Below are 18620 nucleotides of genomic sequence, written 5' to 3' on the forward strand. Positions count from 1 at the left end.
CTTTCTCCTTCCCTTTGTCTCACATTCCTTTGCTTTCTAACAGCTCTTTTCAGCCACTGTGCGTGGGAAAGAAAATCCTGTATACGAGATACCTTCACCCCACTTTCATCTTTCCTTTCCCTTCTTTTGACCTTTACCTTTACCTACTCACCCTACCTTCACATTACCTTTATTTTCTTTCTCCTTGCCTTCACCCTCCCTTTGCCTTGCCTTCACCTTCCCTTTGCTCTCTAATGCCGCGTACACACGATCGGAATTCCAGCCAGAAAAAGATCAATGAGGGTTTTTCATCGGAAAATGCGACAGTGTGTACGCTCCATCGGGATTTAGATGTCCAAATTTCCACCAGCCAAAATTTGATGGCATGTTCTCAATTTTTCAGACGGAAAAACTTTCTATCGGTAATTCCGATCGTGTGTATGCAATTCCGACACGCCCAAAATCACGCATGCTCAGATTCAACTACAAGATGGAAGCTATTGGCTACTGGCTATTGAACTTCCCTTTTCTAGTCCCGTCGTACGTGTTGTACGTCACCGCGTTATAAATGATCGGAATTTGATGTGACCGTGTGTAGGCAAGACAGCTTGAGCCGAATTCCGTCGGAATTCCATCGGGAAAACCATCAGAGCTTTTTCCGGCGAGAATTCCGATCGTGTGTACGCGGCATATCAGCTCTGTTTAGCCACTGCGCGCAGGGAAACAAAAAGATCATCCTGCTAAATACAGAGGGGTCCACAACCACTTTCAGCCCCGGACCATTTTGCTGGCTTAAGACCAGACCACTTTTTGCGATTCGGCACTGTTGCTTTAACTGACAATTGCGCGGTCATGTGACGTAGCTCCCAAACAAAATTGACATCCTTTTTTCCCCACAAATAGAGCTTTCTTTTGGTGGTATTTGATCACGCCTGTGGTTTTTATTTTTCCTCAGTTTAGGCTGATACGTATTCTTCTACATATTTTTGGTAAAAAAAAATCGCAATAAGCGATTATTGATTGGTTTGCGCAAAAGTTATAGCGCTTACAAAATAGGGGGATAGTTTTATGACATTTTTATTAATAATTCTTTTTTTTACTAGTAATGGCAGCGATCAGCGATTTTTATTGTGACTGCGACATTGTGGCGGACATATCGGACATTTTTGACACATTTTTGGGACCATTGTCATTTATACAGCAATCACTGCTATACAAATGCACTGATTCCTCTGTAAATGACACTGGCAGTGAAGGGGTTAACCAGTGGATGGCAGTGTAGGGGTTAAGTGTTCCTAGGGGCGCGTTACTAACTGTGGGGGGCTGGGCTTTGTTTAAGTGAACACTGATCTCTGCTCCAATCACATGGAGCAGAGATCAGCGTCACTAGTTCTTAGGCAGAACGGGGAGATGCTGTTTACAACGGCATCTCCCCATTTGGCCGCCCCGTGAGACGATCGCTGGTATCCCTGCAGCGATCGAGTCCACGGGACCCGCGACCGGACTCATGGGGGTCCCGACCGGCCGGCGGCGCACACACGATGGCGGGGCGGCATTTAAAAATGGACGTACCTGTACGCCAATATGCCTGCCCGTGCCATTCTGCCGACGTACATCGGCGTGCGCTGGTCGGGAACTGGTTAAAGTGGTTTTCTGTTTCAATGGTTTTTATTTCAATTTTTCAGATTTTTTTTATGGTAAAACAGAAGTAAAAAACATGTAAACAGTTTCATAGTGGTATTTTCCTCATCACTTAAAGTGGTTTTAAAGCCAGAAGTTTGTTTTACCTGAATACATTACCTGCCACTTACCTTCCACTAGTTGTTTCCTCCCGCCCCCCCTTACCTGAGTCCTATACTGAGCCAGAGCTGTGCCAGTCTGCTGCAGTGTTGGTTCTCTCTCTTCCCTCTCATAGGCTCAGAGACAGCAGCGGGAGCCATAGTGGGCCATGCAGCGGGGTGCTGAAGCTAAAGGCTAATAGTAGCCAAGGGAACCAGGAGAGCTGGGCAACACAAGTAAGTAGAGCAGCGGGTGGCTCTGCATTTATAGTTGACTATTCATGTTGTTGAAGTACCCCTGCATCGGCAACTGATGTTAATGTAAACTTTCCGTTTTGATCAAAAAAAAGTGGGAACTCTGTGAACCCTGATGTAAAGGAGTCCAACAGCTGCTGATTTTGATGAAGTTCTTCTTCTAAAGGGTAAGTTCCCCTTTTGGAACATATCTAGGGTGGAACATGTAACATGTTTCAGCAGCTGCAGCCATTCGCCTCTCTCTCGGGGGCGGTGCAAGTGAAGGTGGGGGTTGGGGGGAAGGTGTAGGCGGTGTGAGTTCAGGTCGCCCCCCCCCCCCCCAAACCTGGCCAACTCCCACTGTGATTGAACAAGGCTGGATTTCGTCAACAGGTTTTAGCCAATGATTCATGACCTAGCCCTGCTGATCGGCTGTGTCCAACCACAGCCCAGAGCCCTGTGTTGACAAAAACACATAGGGTTCTGTACAGAGGGAATGATCTGTGCCTGTTTCTTCTCCCTGCAAACAGATTTTTTGTGAAAAGCAGCACACAGTACACACATTAACACTTGTTAGGCTCACACTTAACCCCTTGATTACCCCCAAGATGTTAACCCCTTCCCAGCCAGTGTCGTTAGTAGCGTGACACTGTATAGTATTTTAAATGATCGCTGTATTAGCGTCACTGGTGATGTCAGTTTGTCCACCTCCCACCCAGTGTTAGTTAGTGTCAGATTGCATGCCGCACTATCACAGTCCCACTATAAGTCGCTGATCTCCGCCATTACCAGTATAAAAAAAAAATGCATAAAATTTCCAGTATATATATAACATAGTTTGTAGATGCTAGCACTTTCACAGAAACCAGTCAATATACATTTTTGGGGATTTTGTTAGCCAAAGACATGTAACGCAATACACGTTGGCATAAATTTATGAAGACATTTTTTTATTTTTTTTTATTGGATATGTTTTATTGCATAAAGTAAAACAATTTTTTTTTTTTTTTCGGTCTTTTTTTTTAATATAATAATTTAAAAAAAGCATTAATTAAAGATCAAATGCCACCAAACAAAAACTTGCAGGGAAAAAAATGCCGTTAATTAAATTTGGGTACAGCGTTGCATTACTAGGTAAAGTAGTACAGTGCTAAATAGCAAAAAAAATGGTCATGAAGGGATAAAACCTTTTACAGAGCTCAAGTGGCTAATGGTCCCCCTTTAAGCCCTATGCATGCTGCAGAACTTATATTTCTGTTGTAACCCAGGGGTGCCGCAGGCCTTTCATAATCCTAATCATGCTCACATTTTGTCACTCTGTTTGGAGTTCCTAATTGTAAAGCCAGCAGATTACTTGTTATGAGTATTGCTAATGCTCACATATTGTTTATACTGTTTAAATATCCAGTATCTTCAGGGCCATCTTTAAGGTAGGGCAAAAGGGACAGCTGCCCTGGGCCCTGTCATTGTTGTGGGGCCCAAAGCAGCTGCCTCATACTTGCCAACTATCCCAGTTTAAATTCCCTTGTTCTTTGAAGTAGGGCTGCAACTAACGATTATTTTCATAATCGATTAGTTGGCCGATTATTGTTTCGATTAATCGGTTAATAACCTTAAAAAAAAAAAAAAAGTGTGGTGTATAATTTAGTTAATATGTAAAGTTTTAAAAACAATTTATTCTTAAATATCTCTATGCAGTAGTAAATATAAATAACCAACTATATGGTTAGGGAGCAAAATATCGAATCCACTCTGAGAATAACAGACAGAAGAGATATACTATATATATATATATATATATATATATATATATATATATATATATATATATATATATATATATATATATATGGATATATACTGTATATACTATTAGAGGAGATATACTGTATATACTATTAGAGGAGAGAGATATTGTATATACCAGTACTATTAGAAGAGATATACTATTAGAGGCTATATACTATTAGAGGAGAGATATACTGTATATACTATTAGAGGCTATATACTGTATATACTAATAGAGGAGAGATGTAATGTATATACTATTAGAGGGGATATATACTGCATATACTATTAGAGGGGATATATACTGCATATACTATTAGAGGGGATATATACTGCATATACTATTAGAGAAGATATACTGTATATACTATTATAGGAGAGATATAGTGTATATACTATTATAGGAGAGATATAGTGTATATACTATTAAAGGGTCAATCTAGTAAATATCATCAGACTCATTAACTTTAACCCCATTTTGTTACTGGCCGATTAATCGATTATGAAAATAGTAATCGATCAATTTCATAATCGATTAGTTGTTTCAGCCCTACTTTGAAGTTTTAGCCCTGTGCTGTGTGCTGTGTTGGTACTAATGCTGCCCAGCTCTGCCCTATTGTTGTGTACAAATGACTCACCTGCAGACCCTGTGTTTACATGTAAATAACCGGCATTCATATGTAAATAGCGGCGGCCAGCGGTATTGATATGTAAATAAAGGCGACATTCATATGTAGGTCACGCCCCCCTGCAGCGAGGAGATGATGTGTTGTAACTTCTAGCAACCAATCAGTGATCAGTAATACTGTACAGTAATCTCTAGCAACCAATTAATAAGCAGAAATCATTTGCTGTAACCTCTAGCAACTAATCAGTGAGCGGTAATGTGTGCTGTAACCTCTAGCAACCAGTCAGTAAGCAGTAATGATATGCTGTAACCACTGGCAACCAATCGCAATTGCTGCCTGATCTGATACAGTAAACTGATTTTAAGTCTAGCTGCTATTTATTGCATGTCTCAGAGCAGGTGAAGAGTGAAATTGTATGAGTGAAATTTTTGCCCAGGGTCCGATTAGTATTAAAGACGGCCCTGAGTATCTTAGCTTATAATAGGAGTTTCTGTCATATTTTAGGATGTCAGTAAAACCTTATTTTTTTTTTTTTCATATTTTGTCAGTAAAAAAAAAAGTCATGTGGGGATGGCAACTCCGGTGACTGCTCTGCTTGTGTAGCGTAACATATCATTGAGAATCCAATGTCGCACGTGCATGTGAACAAAGGCATTTTAGCCCAAAGGAGCTCTCCATAGTCCTGAAACAGTGTTTATATACACTTCCATTACTAGTAGGGCTAAATGTCAATTCGTTTACAAAAAAGAAAAAGCGGAATGTTATCACCCCCTTTTCCCTAATGCCCTTCCGCATTAGGACTAGTTCACCCCAGTAGCAAAACATTATTTTATGCATAGCACATGTCCACTGGTGTGCATTACTTAGGAGCGCCGGTGCAAGCTAAGAGGCTTTAAGGAAATCATGGAATCATTCTCATGGAGAGGAGGATCTTGCAGGAGTGAGGAACAAGGCAAGTATTATTATTATTATTATTCAGGATTTATATAGCGCCAGCAATTTACGATATAAAAAGGAGACAATACAGTTACAATACAATAAAATACAAGAGGCTTAAGAGGGCCCTGCTCAGAAGAGCTTACAATCTTATGCCGCATACACACGATCAGATTGTCCGGCATACTTAGTCCACCGAAACGCATTTCAGCGGACAATTCGATCGTGTGTGGGCTTCAGCTGACTTTTCCAGCGTGAAGTCCGACGGACTAAGAAAGTATTTTTGCACTCCAATCTTCCCGCCGGACTTGGGTTCCAGCGGACAATACGTTCGTCCGTGTGCTAGTACGGCGGACTAAGAATGACGCATGCTCAGAAGCAAGTACGAAAAAGGAAGCTATTGGCTACTGGCTATTGAACTTCCTTTTTCTAGTCCCGTCGTACGTGCTGTACGTCATCGTGCTAGCAAACGCCGGACTTTCTGTGTGTCCGTGTGTGGCCAAGTCCGTTCGGTAGAAAGTCCGCTGGACTATCCGCCGGATTGTATGTCGGACTAAGTACGCCGGACAATTCGATCGTGTGTACGCGGCATAATAGAGTAAAACTGCTTTTTAATGTAACCCTGGACAAAAACGAGCGTTTAACCTTTGCAGTATGGGGAGTCATTGCAAGAGTAGTTTTGAATTTTCTCTGGAGTTCAGCATTAAAGTGGTTGTAAAACCTTACAAACCACTTTGACCTACGTGTAAGCCTAGATTAAGGCTTACCTGTAGGTCCAAGAAATATCTCCTAAACCTGCACGGTTTAGGAGATATTTGCCAAAAGACAGGCACCGTGGACAGCAGCGCACTGAGCGCGCCGCTGTTAACGGCGATATGCCGCGAGTGGCGGCTCCCGTGCGCATGCGCGGGAGTGACGTCATCGTGGCACCGTCGAATGACAGCGCCGGAGCAGCGATACCCACCAAGAAGATGGAGGCTTCCGTACACAAGGGGACAGCGGTGACTTCGCTGGCTCCTGTGTCAGGTAAGTGACACATAATGGACTACTATGCGATGCGATGCGATGCATAGTAGTCCATTATGCTTTACCTTTGCAGGGAATAAAAGAGGAAGTAACACTCATCAGGGTTTACTTCCTCTTTCAATATATGTACTTTTGACCCTCCCACATTTCAGAGTTAGAAAATTGGGCTAATTTCCTGGGTCAGGCCCAGCTCTGAGGTTTCACCAACAGTCACAATTGACACCATCAGCTGTCGGGTGCACTTGAGCTCTGGGAGATTTTACTCCCTTCATGACCCAGGCCATGTTTTGCTATTCAGCACTGTGCTAATGTAATCTTAATTGCATGGCCATGCAACATTGTACTCAAAACGAAATTTATATACTTTTTTCACACAAATAGAGCTTTCTTTTGGTGGTATTTGATCACCCCTCTGTTTCACATTGTTTGCAATATAAACAAAAAAAGACTAAAAATTTTGGAAAAAATATATATATTTTAACTTTCTGCTATAAAACATATCCAATAAAAAATTTAAAGAAATCAAATTTCTTCATAAATGTTGGCCAAAATTTATTCTGCTACGTTTTTAATAGGCACAATAAGTGTATGTTGATTGATTTGCATGAAAAAAAGTTATAGTGCCTACAAACTATGGTATATATACTGCATATATATACACTGCACATATATACTTTTATGTTTTTATATTACTGATGGCAGTGATCAGCGACTTGTAATGGGACTGGGATAGTGCACCGGGTAATCTGACACTAACCCAGTGTTTTTCAATTCCAGTCCTCATGGCCCACTAACAGGTCATGTTTTCAGGATTTCCCTCAGATGAAACAGCTGGGGTAATTACTAAGGCAGTGAATCTGATCAAATCACCTGTGCAAAATAATGGGAAGCCTGAAAACATGACCTGTTAGTGGGCCATGAGGACTGGAATTGAGAAACACTGCACTAACCGATGCTGGCGGTAATTGACTAATTGCCATTGACATCGCCAGTGACGTTAACACAGCAGGTGCTGGGAGGGGGGGGGGGCGCAAATGCGTGCACTTTAAACACAGAAATAGACAGCGACTTACCAGTACGTCACTTTTCCTACAACAGTCGCTTGCCTGCAGTACATTTCGGGTAGGCAGTCTCCAAGTGTTTAAAGCGTATCCAAAGCCAAACATGTTTTCTCTATTTTTGGATAGAATGGGAAATGTCTAAACACCTGACAGTTTTTTTTTTTTCTGCTGTCTGTTTCCTGTTGGAGAGATGTCCCTTCATTTTGCATCTAGCCACAGAACAGGAAGTGAGAAAATTCCAGTGAGGGGGAATTCTATTTTATACAGCTGTCACACAGAGTTGTCTCCATTAAAAGATCTTACCCGTATAAGGCCGCGTACACACGGGCGGATTGTCTGCCCAACTTAGTCCGCTGAACCGTGTTTCAGCGGACAATCCGCTCGTGTGTAGGCAAGTTGGACGGACTAAGTATGGTGCATGCCCAGAAAGGGTTTACACGGCCGAAGGTTGCATTGCAGTGTATTGGACGTCGTTTTTCTAGTCCCATCGTACGTGCTGTACACGTCATCGCGCACGTTTTCAGCGGACTGTCTGTTCATCGTGTGTGGTCAAGTCCGTTCATTCAAAAGTTGAACGGACTGTCTGTCGGATTGTCTGACGAACTTAGTTGGGCAGACAATCCGCCCGTGTGTACGCGGCCTTACTGTTTTGGTGACAACTGTAAAATGTTGGATTTCTCTTTACTTTGTTTCCCAAGAGACGTTGAATCTCCCCAATGCGGACACAGACAGTGATAAAAATGGAACAGAGGTTCTAACCCTTCTCTATTCTTTCCAACATTTTAACCCCCCTGACGGTATTCCCGAGTCTGACTCGGGGTGGATTTTTTATACCAAGAGCGGTATCCCCAAGTCAGACTCGGGACTGCATCGCTGGATCCAGGAGGAGGTTTACTTACCTTCTCCCTCGGATCCAGCGTTGTCTCCCCGCTGTACGAGCGAGCCGTGTCTCGCTCGATGCATTACATCGCCGATCTCCGTTCCCTGCGAGCGTTGCGACGCACGGGCACGGAGATCGGCGCCAAATTCAAAAAGTGAAACACACAGTATACATACAGTATAATGTAATCTTACAGATTACATTGCTGTATGTAAATATTTCACATCCCCTTTGTCCCTAGTGGTCTGCCCAGTGTCCTGCATGCAGTTTTATATAATAAAAACTGTTCTTTATGCCTGGAAACTGGAGATTACCCATAGCAACCAAAACTGTCACTGTACATCAAAAATGATTTTAGACCAGCTAGAAAACAGCGATAATAAATTAGAATCACTCGCAGAATTGAGCGATAGCGATTTGTGGGGAGATCCGTCATCAAATACTGAAAAGTAATGACAGCGACAATTCTGCAACTGAGCAAATTTCAGTGTTTTTTGATTTGATTACATTATTGAATAATTTTTATTATTGTTATATTATTATTTGGTACAATTATTTATAATTATTTATTATATTATAATTTATGATTTAATTTTTCAAACTTTATCATACCCGGGATGTCTGCTAGACTCTGGTTTGGACAGATTTAAGAGAGTTATTCCTAAGAATTGCAGGACTACAATATAAAACGCCAAATTTTCATGCAAAATAATGGTACCGCTTTTAGCACCTAAAATCCGAAATAATCGTACCGCCAGGGAGGTTAAAAGACATTTTGGATTTAGCTACTTTAGGGATTAGTTCTTAATTCTTAGATTTTTAATGCTTTTCAAACACTTTGCTAAACCAATGCCCGTTCTGCAACATAAAAGCAAGCTATCTTGCACAAACATTCAGAATGGGTTTATGATGCTTTGCTTGGTGTTTTTTATCTCGCCAGCAGTGCTTGGCAGGCATTAGCAACTGGCAAAACTTGCCAAAGGCCCCACTTCCAATCCGTGACAAATGAACCTTGAGGAGGGGTGGGGGTGGGGGGAGGGGGTACCCCCACTCATAGGGTATTTTTTGCTTTTATTGAATTTACTGTATTTGCAGAAACAAACCCTGTTTAGCAAGCTTTACTGAAAGCGCTTCACAAATGCCTCCTAAACGCTCGCAAGATGCTTCAAATACGTGTATCAGTACTATTTGCGATTCACAAAACTGAAAAATCAGCTTTGAGTGGACTGACCCAGTAATAATGATTAGGAATTGAAGCCTCGGCAACAGCTTCGCAGAGAGGTATACAAATCAGTTACATGGTATGATGAAATATTAGATATTGGTATTTAGAAAATGGGAGGTTGACAATCTAAGCCCTTGTACACACGGTCGGACATTCCGACAACCAAATCCATCGGTTTTTGTCCGAAACTGGTGTTGCATACACACGGTCAGACAAAGTTGTCCGAAAATCCGATCGTTCAGAACGTGATGACGTTATTTCGTTACGACGGGACTACGTTCAGGCTAGTAGCCAACAGCTTTGGTCAAGGAATTTATTCTGAGCATGCGTGGCACTTTGTCCGATCGGAATTCTCTACAAACGATCAGACAAAGTCCTGATCGGATCATGTTGTCGGAAAATTTTATAGCCCAGCTCTAAGCCCTTGTACACACGGTCGGATATTCCGATGGACAATGTCCGTTAGGACCGTGTTGTCGGATAATCCAACCGTGTGTGGGCTCCATCGGACTGTTTCCGTCTTAAAGCGGGAGTCCGCCGTGTTTTTTTTTTTTTTTTTTAAAAGCCAGCAGCTACAAATACTGTAGCTGCTGACTTTTAAAATAATGACACTTACCCGCCCAGCGCGCCCGCGATGTCGGCACCCGAAGCCGATCTCTCGATGGTCTCTCGGGTGCTGCCGCCGCCATCTTGGGTATGGGAATCAGGAAGTGGAGCCTTTCGGCTCCATTTCCCGGTTCCCTACTGCGCATGCGCGAGTCGCGCTGCGCAATAAGGATGGTCCCCGCTGTCTCTGGGATCCGTGTGTTTCCCAGCAGACAGCGGGGGACCTTCGGAAAGGGGCGTAGATTCTGTGGAAAGGGGCGTACCTTCTGCAGAATCTACGCCAGAAGTGGGTGCAGATACCTGTACTGTACAGGTACCTGCACCTCCCTCCCCCCTGAAAGGTGCCAATTGTGGCGCTGGAGGGGGGGAGGGTTCCAATGAGCGGAAGGTCCACTTTAGGGTGGACCTCCGCTTTAATATCCGACGGACCAAGTTTTCCAGCTGGGCTATAAAACTTTCCGACAACATGATCCAATCGGACTTTGTCTGATTGTGTGTAGAGAATTCCGATCGGACAAAGTGCCACGCATGCTCAGATCAAATTCCTAGACCAAAGCTATTGGCTACTAGCCTGAACGTAGTCCCGTCGTAACGAAATAAAGTCACCACGTTCTGAACGATTGGATTTTCCAACTACTTTGTCCGACCGTGTGTATGCAACAGTTTCGGACAAAATCCGTCGGACAAAATCCAATGGATTTGGTTGTCAGAATGTCCGACCGTGTGTACAAGGGCTAAGACTTGGTCGGATATTCCTACGGAAACAGTCCGATGGAGCCCACACACGGTCGGATTATCCGACAACACGGTCCGATCGGACATTTTCCGTCGGAATGTCTGACCGCGTGTACAAGGGCTAAGAAGCGAATGGTGGTTTTTAAACAATCCTTTTGTGTTCTTTAAAATAAAAAAAAATTGTAATAATATTTTTGTGAGTGAAGTTTTCCTGTTGATTACACTGGATAATATTTTGTTTGCACTCTCCTCCCTGGTGAAATCCATAGATTCATGATGCAAAACACATTAACTATTAATTACTTGAATATTAAAACAGTCGCTGTAAATCTACACAGTGAGAGATAAATTATTGAGACTCCACCCGTCTAATTATGTCTTCATGTACAGTCTGATGGGTAGTTTGACGCCTTTAATTATTGAATGCACTTAATTGATTTCATATACATCCTCGTGTTAGGCCAATTGTAAAAAAACATGTTTTTATGAAGAAGGAAGGAAACTTAAAATTGAAGAAATAGATGTTCCCGTTCAAGTTGTTTTAAAGCAAAGCGAAAGGTGACATAATTGCCACTCATGTAACAGATATGTTGTAAAAAGTCGATGTGAGGACCACATAAGATTAACCAAACGTGTGTTATTGAAATCAGCACCTTTGTAGCTGCCCACTTCCATCACACTGCTACAGGTGTTCAAAAATGTTGTCAGTCATGGATGAAGCAGCTGCACAGATTTATTGCTAGTAGGTGAGAGATAGCACTGTGGTCAGTCTGGTGTTTCTGTTGCTAAACGTTCAGTAACACACAAAAGATAAGCTGTTTGGAACTGAGCTCCCTGCACAGTGACCGCCAACATGCACAGATAATGTAAACCCTGTGGGAGGGAAGCAGCTACAAAACACACCAGCTGACGTTCTGCCCATGTGTATGTCGGTCTGTTGGACGTGCATGCAGGAAAACCAGCAGCTGACAGACTCCTGATCAGCGCTCTCAGCCAATGGCAGAGAGCACTGATTGGAGTGTTCTGGGGGGGGGGGGGGGGATCAGACTGGGCTAACCTTGCATGGTTAGTACAATGGCTCCCTACTGGAGCTGTACTGTGTACCTGCGCACCTCTCCTGCAGGTTATTGTTTCTTTTTGAAGAGTCCAAATGAAACAGAGTAATCCACAGGCAAAGATATAAAAGCCAGCAGCTACTAATATTGCAGCTGCTGACTTTTAATAAATTGACACTTACCTGTCCCAGGGTCCAGCGATGTCGGCGGCAGATGACGAGCGATCGCTCGTCTCTCTGCTGCCCCCGCCGCCATCCTCTGTCAGGGAATCGGGAAGTGAAGCGTTGCGGCTTCACTGCCCGGTTCCCTACTGCGCATGCGCGAGTCGCGCTGCGCGTCTCTTCTGGTCCCCCGCTGTGTCCTGGGAACTGTGTGTTTCCCAGAACACAACAGGGGGGGGGAGGGCGGGGCATCTGCGGGGGTTTGCAGCGGTCTGTCCCAGAAGTGGGTGCAGATACCTGGATTATCCAGGTAACTGCACTCCCCTCCCCCCTGAAAGGTGCCGATTGTGGCACCGGAGGGGGGGGGGGGAATCAGATTAGCGGAACTTCCACTTTAGGGTGGAGAACCGCTTTAAAAAATGGTAACACATTGGCAACATTTCCCTCCCCTAGGACACAGCTGAGTACCCATAGGGGTGTTTAAGGGAGGTTAATATTTATATTTATACAATTAAAATATTTATATCAATTAATTTTATGTATGTATTCTATTATTAATATCTTATTGCGTGAACTAAACGTCTCTAAGAGTATCAAAAAAATATATTTATTTAGCTATTTGTTTTTTGTTTTGTTTTTCTTCATTATTGTTCTTTTGTTTACGCGTATTTGAAATTTATTGTACAATGTACTTTCTATATGCTTTATTTTTAAAATCAATAAAAATCGATTGATCAAAAAAAAAATGGTAACACTACATTTAAACTAAGCTGTATAGTGCCATTGTTAAAGGAAAACTCTACTTTGATGGAAAAAAATTGACAAAGAATATATAACTAAACACAAGATATTTTTTTCATTTAATTTTATTAAATAATACTTTTCTTTATAACCTGCAGGCAGCTGTCATTTCTCAAATTTGTTAAATAATTCAAATGCTGATTCCTTGCAACTATGCCAACACTGGAAGAGTAACGTGTATGTGTCTATAAATCTCTTTTCCTGCTTGTAATTGTTTTTTTGTTTTTTTTCTTTTCCTACAGTTCTCTTTTGTTAAAACAATGGGATTTATAGTAGCAGAACATCCCACTTGGCTTTCCCACTTGGCCTGTAGTTTATAAAAAGTTATAGGAGTGGACTGACACATCTTTTGCAAAGCAAAATCAGGTAAGAGTCTGCCAAAGTACCTTTTGCTTTTGATTGTCCTTATTGGAGAGGTTTCCAATCACATCCTGTCCTTGCCTAGTTTGCCTAGGTGGCATTTAAAATATGACAGAGGCTCTAATCTATTCCCACTCTGCCAAAAATTAAATACATTTTGATTAGCTTATAAAATAGTAAACCGACAACGTGCCAATTTGTGTCCTAGTGATGAAAGTGGAGATCACTGCACTTTAATTACTCTTCACAGCACAATCTTCACTTAATCAGATGAAATTCAAGCTGTGGGTGCCTCGTTCATTACACCCCAACTCGACAAAAGTCAATTGTTAAATCAACTTTTTTTAAAGAGGAAGTAAACTCTCCCACTCTCTGATGCTTCTTTTCATTTAGTCCATTATAATAAGTAATTATCAGACTATAGCCACTGTAATCCAGCCCAAATCGCATATTACTTACTGTTTAAAGAAACTTTAAAAATCTTGTTTCCAGGGGTTAGGCAGCGCCATCTTAAAGCGGGATTCCACCCTAAAGTGGAACCTCCGCTGATCGGATCCCTCCCCCCCTCCGGTGTCACAATTGGCACCTTTCGGGGGGAGGAGGGTGGAGATACCTGTCAAAGACAGGTATTTACACCCAGTTCCGAGCATAGACTCCCGTGGGAGTCTACGCCATTTCCTGCCCTGCCGCGCTGTCTGCTGGGACACACACGGGTCCCAGTGACAGCGCAGAGATTTCCTATTGCGCGGCGCAAGTCGCGCATGCTCAGTAGGGAACCGGGAAGTGAAGCCGATTCGCTTCACTTCCTGATTCCCTCACCTAGAATGGCGGCGGCAGCAGCCGAGGGCCGAGCGATCGATCGGCCTCGGCTGCCGGCATCGCTGGAACCCGGGACAGGTGAGTGTCCATTTATTAAAAGTCAGCAGCTGTAGTATTTATAGCTGCTGGCTTTTAATATATTTTTTTTTTTAGGTGGAATCCCTCTTTAATTACTCTTCACAGCACAATCATGACTTAATCAGATGAAATTCAAGCTGTGGGTGCCTCGTTCATTACACCCCAACTCGACAAAAGTCAATTGTTAAATCAACTTTTTTAAAGAGGAAGTAAACTCTCCCACTCTCTGATGCTTCTTTTCATTTAGTCCATTATAATAAGTCATTATCAGACTATAGCCACTGTAATCCAGCCCAAATCGCATATTACTTACTGTTTAAAGAAACTTTAAAAATCTTGTTTCCAGGGGTTAGGCAGCGCCATCTTAAGTATTGTTTTCTGAGTCCACAGTGGAGTGTATTTCCGCCCTTACATTGAGCACTTCCTGTACTGTTAACCAAGCCTCCTTCTCAATCCAACGTTTCTATGGCAACCCTGCTTCCCTGTTCATGGCTGACTTGTATTATTTCATAGTATTTACTTGTGCTGATTATCTAGTGTTTGCCCGTGTGAGTCCTATCAGCTTCAGCTGATAAGACTGCAGTACTGCTGTCCCATTCCCTGCTTTACACTGTATGTGAGGTCACATAGTCACATGGTGTGTAGAAGGAAGCTCTGAGTGATTAGCAGCCTGCTGGGAGTTCAGAGCTGTGTGCCATAGGAAGTCCTGATAACTGATAGATAAGACTTAGAGAGTGTGCCGTAAATCAGGGGAGATCTGGGCATGCTCAGTGATGTTTTTCTAAAGAACAAAAAGGATTACAACAATACTAAGCAAGTAAGGAGATATCTGCAAGCAGTGTTCATTAGGGGTTTTTTATGCTGATTTACATGGGACAAAGTTGTGGAGGAGGGTTTACAAACACTTTAATAAGACGGGTGGAAAATTGTCTGCCAAACACCAACTGCATCCAATCAGATGCAGTCACTGTCTAGGTATTCTATGAGAGCCCTAGTTATCTGGCTGTCAAAATATAATAGACAGCAGGGGGGATATGTATCTATTAATGCTGTTTAAGGTAAATGGACACACCTGCTAGATTTCTTTTCTTCAGCCTGCAGGTTGAACAAAATTAATGTATGCATAAATGGTCAGCTATAGTATCAGGCAAAAGCAGGCCAGCGTTGTCAATGCACCGGCATCTAGAATGTTTACAGTGTAAGCCTGCCCTGTAGGTAGAGCCCTGCAATAACCTTATAGGGCAAAAAAGCAAATCTTGCTGCAAAAAAATCTGTCCATTAAAATGTACTTATAGTGCCGCCTCTGCAGTGGGAAAGGAAGCTATATTTGCTCTGTGCCCAGAGTTCATCTTTATGTTTTCTAAAACCCTTCACTTTCAATATCTTTATTGTCTTTTGTAAGAATAAAGCAGACCATTTTATAACAGTAGTTATACATTAAAAGTACAGGACAAGAGAGGGAATGACCTCTCCCGGGTAGAGGTTTTTCTTCTCAAGACTTTCCCATGATGCACCACCTGAAATAATTAAAATGAGAGAATATTGAGAAAACAAAAAGGTAGTGTTCACATGTTTTAGGGGAGACAGGAGGAGTTGTTGAGATACACACACAAATAATTGCAAGCTCAAAAAAATGGTGTCATCCACTGGATGGGGCAGCCATAAAGAAATAGGTTTTCTGGGGTTCTAGGCGGTATCCCAAAACATCTATAACATTTATAACCACTACAGTTTGGAAAGAAGTAACACAATAGATAAACTAGCATTTTGTTGTTTGTGCTAATTAACCTGCATTAACCTGCAATTGAATTGTTGGTGAGCTAGGAGCCGAAAAGTCTTATCCCTCAGTCAACTAGTCTGAGTGTTGATTTAGATAATTAGCTCATGCTAATTAGGTTAGGTTTTAGTCTTCTACTGTATTATTAATACTTGGCATTTTGGTTCTAATAAATGAGTCCATGTTGAGCAGCTAAGCAAGTCTCGTCTTGTTTTGTGCTTGTGAGCGGTTGGAATATCTGATATCTATATTCAGAATTAGGAAGCGGTATACTGACGGAGTCACTCAATCGGAGTGTGGGATTGGATCCGTTACAGGCTCCAACTGAATTTTTCCGTCGGAATGTCCGACCAACAAAGTTTGAGAGCTGGATATAAAATTGTCCGACAACATGATCCGATCGGACTTTGTCCGATCGTTTGTAGAGAATTCCGATCGGACAAAGTGCCACGTATGCTCAGATCAAATTCCTAGACCAAAGCTATTGGCTACTAGCCTGAACGTAGTCCCGTTGTAACTAACGAACGTCATCACGTTCCGAACGATCAGATTTTCCGACAACTTTGTCCGACCGTGTGTATGAAACACCAGTTTCGGACAATATCCGTCGGAAAAAATCAGACGGATTTTGTTGTCGGAATGTCCGACCGCGTGTACAAGGGCTTAGAGTTTTCTGTGCACTGCTTAAGGCTGAGCTGAGCTGTCAGCATGTGAGGGCCGGGCATTGGCATATAGTTTGTGATAGTGTGAGGGGCTTGGGTAACATATTAAAGAAATGTGAGTCAAAGTGATCATTGATTAAATATTTCTGTAGACTTTCTTTAAATTAGATCTTTTTTAGTAGGGAATAAGAGGATATCGGCTCTGATCAGTTTGTCCCAGAGAAGTGGGTGTACGCCATAGTGAACCTGTAATTGGTAGAGCGTACATTGTGCCGCAGTTACATTACTGGTGATTTGTAGTTGATTCCCCAAGAGACTCTGCTGTGCTCATACCAATCTTTAGACTCTCTGCTCTCTCCCTGTCTGTGTTTCCAACAATCTTCACTGCTGGACGAGAGGTGGCTGACCTTATTCTGTTCTGTAATGTGTCACAATTTTCCTTGCCATAATTTTGGGGGAATTGAGAAGCAGAGGGAAGATGTACAGAGTACATGCTATAAAACATCAGGAGGCTTTTTTGCTCTTGGTTTCAACATCTATGCCCCACAACCAGTACCCTATAGATCAGAACTGATTCCACATCTAAGCCCTTGTACACACGGTCGGAGATTCAGACGGAATGTGTCCGATCGGACCGTTTTGTCAGATAATCCGACTGTGTGTGGTCTCCATCGGACTGTTTCCGTCGGAGTATCCGACAGACCAAGTTTTCCAACTTGTCAGTAAAATTTTCTGACAACATGATCCGATCGGACTTTGTCCGATCATGTGTAGAGAGTTCCGATCGGACAAAGTGCAACGCATGCTCAGATCAAATTCCTAGACCAAAGCTATTGGCTACTAGCCTGAACGTAGTCCAGTCGTAACGAAATAACGTCATCACGTTCCGAACGATCGGATTTTCTGACAACTTTGTCCGAGCGTGTGTATGCAACAGTTTCGGACAAAATCCGTCTGACAAAATCCGACGGATTTGGTTGTCGGAATGTCCGAACCGTGTGTACAAGGGCTTAAACAGGCACCTTCACTGCTACGTAGTGCAATAACATGTGCATTTCAAGTCTTTTATTCCTTTAACCAGGATTTTCCCCCTTAATAACCAGGCCATTTTTTTTGCGATACGGCACTGCGGCGCTTTAACAGAGCTTTCTTTTGGTGGTATTTGATCACCTCTGCGGTTTTTATTTTTATAAATAAAAAAAGACCGACAATTTTGAAAAAAAAATATTTTTACATTCTGCTATAAAACATATCCAAATTTTTTTTCTAAAAGAACACATTTATTCATCAGTTCAGGCCAATATATATTATTCTACATATTTTTGGTAAAAAAAAAAACGCAATAGGCGTATATTGATTGGTTTGCACAAAAGTTATTGCATCTACAAACCAGGGGATAGATTTAGGGACTTTTTTTTTTTTTTTTTTTTTTTATTGTTTTTACTGGTAATGGCGGCGATCTGTGATTTTTAGCGTGACTGCGACATTGTGGCAGACAAATCTGACCCCAAATTACACTTTTTGGGGACCAGTGACATTATTACATTGACCTATGCTATAAAAATGCACTGATCAATGTAAAAATTACACTGGCAGGGAAGGGGTTAACATTAGGGGGCGATCAAGGGGTTAAGTGTGTTCCCTGGGTGTGTTCTAACTGTAGGCAGGATGGGTTCACTGGGACATAACAGAGCTCACTGTTCCCTATCACTGACAACATGCCATTAGGCAGAACGGGGAATCTCCTTGTTTGCATGAGCAGTTCCCTGTTCTGCCTTTGTACACAGTAATCGCGGACAGGACATCGAGTCCGCGGAACCTGTGGGCACGCTCCCACGGCTGGCGCACACGCCCGCTATCCTCCTTGCACGGACTGACATACAGGTATGTTGGTTCGCGCAGGAGAGCCGACCTGTCGCAGTAAATGTACGTGAACAGGTCGGCAAGTGGTTAAAGATACTGTAAGTAGGCAGAGCCGCCATCAGGGGAGTACACCCATACACTTGTAAGGGTTAATGTACACGGGACAT

Source organism: Lithobates pipiens, unplaced genomic scaffold (assembly GCF_037356315.1).
Source record: "Lithobates pipiens isolate NorthernLeopardFrog02 unplaced genomic scaffold, aLitPip1_a1.2 Scaffold_11, whole genome shotgun sequence".
Lineage (NCBI taxonomy): Eukaryota > Metazoa > Chordata > Amphibia > Anura > Ranidae > Lithobates > Lithobates pipiens.